Raw genomic sequence first — 9,676 nt, forward strand, 5'->3', positions numbered from 1 at the left:
AACTCTGGAAAGTGCATCTCTCTTACCTGTGTCTATGTAGGCATTTCTTTTCACTAACTTTTCCCTTTGCAATGCAGCGATGGCAGCTCTCTGTCTGCCTGTGACTATGCAAGGTACCCTCTTGTTTTCCTTTCTCCTTTTCCTTTTCAAGTAGAAAAATAAATAAATAAATCTGGGAAAAAATGCTTAATCAAATGAGAATTCTAGTTGGTCACATCAAAGCAATGGAAGTTCCTTCAGGTTTTCATCACTATGCAATCAGTTCTTTTTTCCACAGAAATCTGTTGTAGTGACACAGATCTTGGATACATAGCCCAGAAGCAAGCTTAAATATTTGCAACCCATTAATCACTCATACTTCAAATGAATGTCATGAACCAGCAGCAATGCCTTCTGATACCGTCCTTATTTTGCCTTCCCCAAGAAGAACTGTGTGTGCTTCAAAGTTGTGGTCCTACATCAAGAAAAAAAAAATTACCTTTTATATCCTGCTCACTAGATGTAGCCTCTAGCCAACAGCAGAAATCCCTGCTTAAGAAAGACAGGAGTTTTAATTTTAAATCTAGTAAAGTTTTGATTGATACCTGATTCTGGACAGTTCAAAATTTTTTAAATGAGACTCTGAAATCTAAAATTTCTTTAGAATTACAATCTAAGAACCACCAGGAAATCACAGAGATAAAATTTCCTGCCAGGAGAGAGACTGGAAGTTTTTACATTCCTTCTAATCTCTTAATTTCTAGAAGTTAGTGATTGGGTTCATTCCATTAGATTCAGTATAAAACAGTCATAGGGTGGTATGTAAGAGATTAATTTTATTATTATGTAGCTGTATTAATTTATAATTTGCCATAACAATGCATAACAAACTCAGTGGTTTAAACACTAGGTATTTATTTTCTCACAGTTCTGGAAGCTGAAGTCCAAGATAATGGTGTCATCAGGAATGGTCTCTGGTGAAGATTTTCTTTCTAGTTGCAGAGGACTACCTTTTTTTCTGTGTGCTCACATCACCTCTTTTGTGTATGCACAAGAAGAGCTATAGAGGATTTTGTGCTGTCTATTCCTCTTCTTATAAGGATATTGATGGAAACAGAGTAGAAAAATTTAGAATGGAAAGTCTCACAAAGACAAACACTACAGAAGGGGTAGGGAGAAATAATAAATCTTAACTAAACCAGCTATGGAAGTTTCCAGAAATTTAAGGTGGGGTCAGAAAAGATTATCAGCCAGAGGAGGATTATCGATCTTAGAAGACCAACACAACCTGACCCCAGGACAATAATTTCCACAATAATTTCATCCAAAAGTACTATAAAAGAATATCCCTTGCTCTGGCAAAACACAGCTCTTGTCTTACAAGACTGCCTGCTGATGAATGGGAATGTCTGCTGAGTTCTTTCTCAGAGGGACCCAAGGATATCATGCACTGAATTGAACCCCATCATCTGAACCTTAACAATACTGGTTTCATAGGACTCTATTTTATTTGTTACCTCTTTGATGATACTATGTCTAAATACTGTCACATTGAAGCATAGTGACAAATGAATTTTAAAGGGACACAATTCAGTCCATAACGTAATCCTGGTGCAGAAAAAACACAACTGATAAGTATTCCTGAGCACTGCATTTATTTGACTGGTATGTGGCAGATGAGCATCAGCAGTGAGATGGGATGAAGTGTGGTTAACTGTGGAAGTTTAGTGCAGTAGAGCAGGCTCAGGCAGGAAGGGGAGGTGCAAATTACTCTCCCCACCAGCACCTGTACCAGAGGAACAGAGCACTTGCATACAACATCTACAACATCAAAAATCTAGTTTAAACTGAGAGCAACCTGGCTAAAAGCAAATTTCAATCATGATTTTTTTTTCATCAAAATGACATTAAAATGTGAATTTGAGCACAACTGTTAGATTTGCTTAAACTAGTAATATAGATTTCCTCAAACTCATGTTTTTAATGTAGTTAATTTTGATTAAGGAAGATAGAAAATTAAAAAGAACAGAATGCTGTAATAAAGGAAACATTAAAATCACATAAAAGGACTCTTGGAAAGCAAAACTATGATAGCAAAAATTCAAAACTCAAATACAGAATCGATAACATTAAGAAAAGTGCTCAGAGAGTAAAATGATGCAGAAATAGACAAGAGAAAAAGAAAGAGAAAATCAAACCCAGATGCCCAAAATTGTTTTGTTCCTCAAAGATAGAGAAGTCATAAAGGAGGAATTTATCCAAGAATGCTTGAGTTTTACAGACAATCACCTAAAGGGGCTGGCTGTGTGCACACAGAATGGGAAAGCACTCACACTTAGTGATGTCACCATAGAATTTCAGGATAGCAACAAAGAGAAAATCCTGACAGTATTGAGAAAATGTATGTTAGTGTTCATTCTATTATGAATTCAGAGTTGATAGGACTTCTCAAGTTCTATATCCAAAGCTTAAATTTCAATGGAGCAACAGCTTTAACATTCTAAGAGAAAAGAAAATATTTTCAAGCTAAAAATGTGATTCCTGACAGCTCTCCTGCCCACCTGTGACTACGCAGGTGGCTTCTTTTTCCTCTTTTCCTAATAAACCTATCCTTTTAAAATGTGGGGGGAAAATGATTCCTCGCTTAGCTATTAATCATGTATGAGAAAAGAATTATGACTTTACAGGTAAGCAAGGTCAAATTTCTCACTTTCCTTCTACATATTTTTTTTTTTCTTTCAAGATACACTCTGCCAAAATGAGGGTGAGAACCAAGGAGCAGGCACCAGGGGAAGACACTATAGGGCAAGACAAAGCACAGCACATTTCCTGGATGACAGTGAAGAGAAAGCCCAGGAGATTATCTCAGCAACAGACCTGGAAAGCCAAGTCTGGACTGGAGCAGACAGATCAAAGGCGTCGGGAGGAAGCATGAAATCAAAGGGCATACCTGATGTGTTTTAGCATATTGCAGGGAGGTTCGCTTCAAGCAGTTTAACAATAAACTTGTGAGAGACATGAAGCCAATGAAGCAAGTAAAAACATTGGGAATAAAGATTTACAAGAGAATAAATGCAATTACTGTACAGTAATACAAGTTGGTTAATATTTATATAGTCATGCTGAAATAAACACTGAATGTTGAGGTAAACAACTGTACATTAGTCCTTTTGGATAGATGTCAGGGCATATATAAGAAAGATGAATCATTTTTCCCACGTAAGAAAATCATTGTGATATCTAAAATTGAAAAGTCAAAAGTTAGCAGCATGAACATGTTATCTAGAAAAATAGAGGGCTGTATCAAAAGAAGCAACTTAAATAGATTAAATTCTTTTCTTTTGGAGGAGTTAAAACCAGTGGAAGAGAGAGGTGTAGCAGAGAATTTAATGCAAGGCAATTTACTGTTAAAGTTGGTATGGCCTTGAAGTTGATTTAAAAACTTTAAAAGTTAATTATTTAATTATTAGTTAATTGTGGAATACCAACTGTGACCAAGCAATTGAGTGGACATGGTGGGGGTTATAGAAAATACAGGATAAATTTCAGTATATATTCTTAAGAAAACCTGGAATTTATTTGAAAATCAAAGTCTTACACATGAAAAAACACAACTACTTACAGATGTAAACTTAAGTAATAAGTTTCCTGGTGCAAAACTCAGTTATAAGTGCCAAAGCAGGCAATTCCATGGGAACTGAAGTTGTCATGGGACACAATACCAGAGCTTACAGGGTATTTTTGATGTGAACAGAAATTTACCGAAGTTTGCTGAACATTCCCTCTGTGCCAGTTACTGCCCTTGATGATTTCTATTCCCTTTTTTGTTCAAGTTTTTATCCATCCCCTTGCAACAAGCTTTATTAATATTATTCCTCTCTTAGAAATGAAACATCCGAGTATCTAGACAAGCTGGGTCTTCTTTGAACTAAAATTTTAAGGATCAAATTGGATATGAATGCGCAAGTGCATAAGAGTTTGCAATTTTCTCATTTGAAAAATAAAATATATTATGTTAAGTGACTGTCAAGAGTCCTCCCTGGGCCTACTCTGTAACCCTGTAATCCCCAAAGAAAGCCTTTCCTTGGGTTGTGGATGTGGTTGGAATGATGGGGCTGCAGACACCCAAATATTTGATCCTTGTTTTAATAATAGACTAAAAGAAGCCATTTTTCTCCAGGAAGAAGGAAGGGAGTTGGGGAGGAAATGGTGGCTGTGCCCTGGGAACTAGTATGAGCCGCTTCGTTTGCTCTTGTGACCACATACGTCCTTTTCATCACTGTGGAAAAGTGACTCATTTACTTCCGAAGTCAGTGACTCCTGGGGTCGGAAAACAGCCCAGTTTATAGGTACAAGCCTCTTTAAATCACATTCTAATTGTGTAAGGTGCTTTCCCACAGCCAGACAGTTAATCTCTCCGTGAATTATCAGCCTCACCCACACGCGCCTCATGCGCTGAGGGACGGGAGTCTGCAGGTCCTCACCCAGTGTTAAGAGTTCGATCTGATGTTATCCGCCTCAGCCTACACCTCATTCTGTGTGTTTTCCGTCTGAATGCTGCATGACAGTAGAACACGATGGTTGAGATCACTGGATTTGGGCTCAAAACCTGTCCTTGCGTCCTTACTCTAAGACACGAGCATTTAAACTCTCCAAGACTCTGCTGCCTTACCTGAAAAGCAGAAAAGGGGAAAAAAATTCCTATTCCACAAGGGTACTATATTAAAGGTGACGATAAGCATGAATCTTTCAGCACAATGCCAATCATTTTAAGATTCCAACAAATGTCAAGTATTTTTGATTTGGATTGGTTTTTATTATAATTTTTAAACATTTTTTAGGGGACTTATCAAAGTGTGGTCCCATCTAATTCCCAACTCACAACAACTTTAGGACTATTCATGGCTACATTAACTTCAGAATCAATCACCAAGGGTATACTACCTGGCCACTATATGCTGAATCCCAAACTTAGATGCCTGGGTTTGGGTGTTTTCTACACTTAGGACAGGTACTTTGAAATGGCACAAGGAGGCAAATACAGTGGTGTTGATTCAGCTGAAAAGCACGGCATTTGGGATCAGATTACCCCGTTTCCATCCATGGCTAGAACAGAAGTAATTGGATCATTTTGCAATCTTTTGGAGACTGGGGATGCCAGTACTTACCTTCACAGAGAGGCATGGTGAGATCTAGAGGTAATAATAGATAACGTGCAGTGCATAGATCATAAGCTCATAGAAGTTCATTTTCATGGCTGCTAACTAGAGGAGTCATAGCTGATCTTTGTTTTCACTTCAGAATTCCATCATGATAGACACTAAGATATCCTCTCATGTTTTTATTTTTTTTTTAATGGGAGGTATTAAGCATTGCATCTTTCAATTCTCCACCCAAAATTGTGAAAATATTTCTGAATTCTCAATAGACTTTTATGTTTCTCAGAATAGAATCATAATATCATAAATTAAGTGGGGAGGAACTCCAGAACTCAGCTTGTCTATTTTCTTCTTTTCAATGGAAATAAACTGAGGTCCAGAATAATGAGGGACTGGCCAGAATCCTCACAGTTCATTAGTGAGGATTTCTGTCCAGTTGAGGTATTTCACATCTTTATGGAACAACATTCACTGTCTGTTCTTTGTTGCTGTTTGATATCGTATACTTCTCTCTGAAGTCTGTTCAACATTTGAGATTATTGAAATGTGTAAACACTCACAATTTGCATCACTGTCACCCCCCTTGCCTCTGTTTCACTCTCCAACCTTAACATAGCATCTCCACTATCTTCTCTGTGCAGAAATGCACTGAAATCTTTCCCAATCTCTAACTTGTTAAACTAAACTATAGGAGCAGTGATCATATCTGGTAGTTTGTTCCAGTTTCCACAGAGTTTTTCAGAAAAGTCCTTAAAATTAACAGTAATGCTCTTGTGGGGCTGCAAATTTCATATTCAAATTTCTGAAACTGGAAAATGGTTTAACTTAAGCTTAAACTAAATGTTGAAATGTTTAACTAAACCCTTCTTGATTTTAAAATGAATAATACTAATTCACCTAATTTCTCCTTGGGTTTGTGTTGCTGGTCCTTTATCTTGTAATCTTCTCTCTCTTTCTCTCTCTCTCTCTCTCTAACTCTCTCTCTCTCTCTCAGAATTATTCCTTTATTATAGGATTTTTATTTATTTTGCATACAAGAACTGGGGTACAGGCCAGAGGTGCAAGGATATGAAAAGATTCACCAGAGACAAAGTGAGGAACAGAATAGGCGATTGACTGAAATACACTGCTGAGGGGAGCAGAAAGCAAGGCAGGAGAGGTCTGCTGGGCCATGTGGGTTAGCTCCCTGGCCAGGGATTGAACTCATGCCTCAGTGGGATATTTTGATAGTGCTACGCCACCAGCGAGGCCCCACAAATGCAAAACTCTTGAACCAATTGTTTAACTTAATTTTCATTCTTCTTTTGCTTACCACATTTTGCTAGCTGTAGTTTTCCTAGATTTAATCCTCGAAGAGTCTTTCCATTTTTTATGCTTTCTGCTGTTCTACTAGGTTGTATTTTCTATGCTAACACCAAAAAAGAAGCTCTGTGATTACAGAATTTGATCCACCACCCCTGAAATGTCCATTCTAATCAGGCTATCATTTCAGGACCTTCAGACAAGGTCACCATCTTCAGCATTTCAGTCAAAGTCCTGCCATTTTTCACTTAGAGTGTAGGAAATCAATTTCTTACTACATACCCGTTACCCATGCAAGGCACACAAGTTTTTGGAAGCTTAGAATTGTCCTATTGATTTCCCATACATTAACATCTGTGCTGAACACACAAAACTCCCTTTCTCCACAATAATTTTTATTTTTCTTTAAAATGACTCACTCTAATGAACTTTATTATAAAATTAAATGTATCATCCAGACATATCTTGTGATTTGTAAGTTTCTAGCTTGTCTTGTGTCTCTCAAACCTAACAAGCAAGATTATTAGAATGAGACTATATCTATCATAACTCACATTTACATATGTTTACAGATATCTAGTTTTTTTAATATTACAGTCTCTTCTGTTTATATATTATTATTATTATTATTATAATTTCCATGGTAACTCTTTGAGGTAAACAGGAAACTGAGTTTGTCTGGTTCATGCCTCTCAACACTGACACAAGAGATCTTCTGTCTTAAGTTCTTCCTCATTCAACTAATTCAGGAACAGTTTTGAGTTCTTCTGAACTCCATACCTATTAAAGAGATCCCAGCATTGCCAGCCTTTGTTTTATATACATGTGTACACATTTTGACGGCTTTGGTTTCAAAAAGAAAATGAACATGTATTTTATATCTTGCACTTCTCACACTAAGACAGGCTAGACTTCAAATTCAATGAGTATTTGTCTAATTAAGGGGTATGCAAACTATGGCCTATGAGTCAAGTCTATCTAGCTGCTTGATTTGGTACCTGTTGAGTTAATCATGGATGTTTTCCTGCATTTTAAAATGGTTGAAAAAAAAATCCAAAGAATACTTCATGATGTAGGAAAATCATATGATATTTAAATATCGCTTTCTATAATAAAACTTTATTGGAACACAGTCATACTCATTTTTCAATGGATTTCCTATGGCTGTTTTCACTGTCCAACAGCAGATTTGGGAATTGGCAATACAGACGGGCCACAGATGATAAATTATTTACTATCCGACATGACTGTAATCAATAGATAATTTGTTCCACTCCATTCTTGCAGGTTAATAATAATAACTAATGTTTGTGTTGCCCTGTATAGTTAAAAAATACATTCACTTTTTTTTTGTGTGTGTAGAAGAACTGGGGTATAGGCCAGAGTTGCAGGGGGTGAGAGGATTCACCAGAGACAGAGTGGGCAGGGAGCTAACCCACATTCACATTTTTTATTTTAAGGCATCTCAGAAAAGTCAACATTTTCATACACATATTACAAATTAGATACTGAAGTCTCAAAACAGTGATTCAATCGTCTGTGGTATTCACAGCCAGGAAGAAAAAGGTTGAAGGGAATGGGAATCTTTAGACATCAAATCCCACCCAATGCTGGCTTGAACATGATGTAACCTAAATATAACTCCATCTCCCTTTTCCACATCTCCTGTTAGTCATCTTTGCTTTCCTGATTCCAGTGTGGAAACGTTGCTGTAAAAGGTCATCCTCACATCTTCCCATGTTGCCTGTCATTTTTGAGTAACAACTTGTTAAGCTAATTCCAAATCTCTTTGAGTTGTGCACCACTTCCAGAATTAGCACACTAGCTCGTGCCTCTGTGACTACTTTCAAGAGCAGTTTTCTTCACGTTAAGTGCAATTTTCAACCTAACTTCTAACTGTCCTCTGGTCTTTTTTGAGAAACAACTGAAACAACACCCTGATCCCTGTTCTGATCTGATCCCTGTTCACACGTGCTAATTAGAGCCCGGGCGTTCTCCACAGCACCTTCTATGCAGGCTTGTGGTTCACCCAGGGGCACTCCAACTAGACTTTATGCCCTTTGTCATTGTCCCTACTGTCTTCAAAATCACAACGCAAGCGCTAACCAGCATTTGAATGGATTGAGGAGGAAATCAATGGTTATACTCAGATGATATATATTAGAGGTGATATTATATACTATAATTTTAGTACTACAAAGTCATTTTGCAAGCCCCAAAGGCTGACAAGTTAAAAAGATGTCTTTTTATATATGGCAAAATGCTAAAGAACCAATCACATAAACATTAAGTTGATCCCTGTGTATTTGACTTCTGGCAGTTTGATTTGTAAGTTTTTCTGCCTTTTAAAATGGAATAGAGAGGCTTGAATGGGAAGCTCAGCATCTAGCCCACTCTGCAGAGTCTCAATGTCACATCATAAAGGTTCACTTAATAAATTTTCCAGCATCTAAGAAACACAAAGGGAAGATCCACAATTTGGACTAAACTCACATGTGCATGCACCACAGAAGTTCCAAGATGGGGCCATTGGCGAATGGGTGAAGAAAGGTCTCTTCACTGAAAGGGAATGTTTAGCTTTTATTTGGTTGTAAATTCATGTGTTAAAAAATGTTTCCTATCGGTCTCATTTTTTTATTTTATCTTTTTATTTTTTTTATTTTATGTATTTTGTACATCGTTTTTCTTCTTTTTTTTTTTTTCTTTTACAATGTATGCTTTCTCATCTCGGTTATAGTCCCTGTGAAATTCCCACCACCAGTTCACCTGTGCACCATCACCATAGTCCTTGTGCTCTGCCCACCCCTGTTTTGATCCTAGTCCCTTCTCCCCTACTGCAGAATGTCTCTGGTTTATAGTTGCTTGTTGATTTTGATTTTCACTTTAGTATAATAACTTTTTTTTTCTCTGATTCCTTATTTTGATCCTCTACATTCCTCCTATAAGTGAAACCATCCAATATTTTTATTTTTCTTTCTGGCTTATTTCACTGAGCATGAGCCCTTCCAACTCCATCCATTTTGCTGTGAATGTCATGAGCTTATCATTTTTCAGTTGCTGAGTAATAGTCCATTGTGTGTATATACCACATCTTCTTGATGAAATTTATTTTTGAGCATTTGGGTTGTTTCCATAGCTTATCTATTGCAAATAGTGCTGCAATAAACTTAGGGGTGCAGGTGTCCTTTTGAATTAATGGTCTCAGTTTTAAGTGAACGTTATTCTTTCAGAAGAAA

The sequence above is a fragment of the Talpa occidentalis genome, unplaced genomic scaffold (genome assembly GCF_014898055.3).
Source record: "Talpa occidentalis isolate TD23 unplaced genomic scaffold, MPIMG_talOcc4v2.1 talOcc4.3, whole genome shotgun sequence".
Taxonomy (NCBI): domain Eukaryota; kingdom Metazoa; phylum Chordata; class Mammalia; order Eulipotyphla; family Talpidae; genus Talpa; species Talpa occidentalis.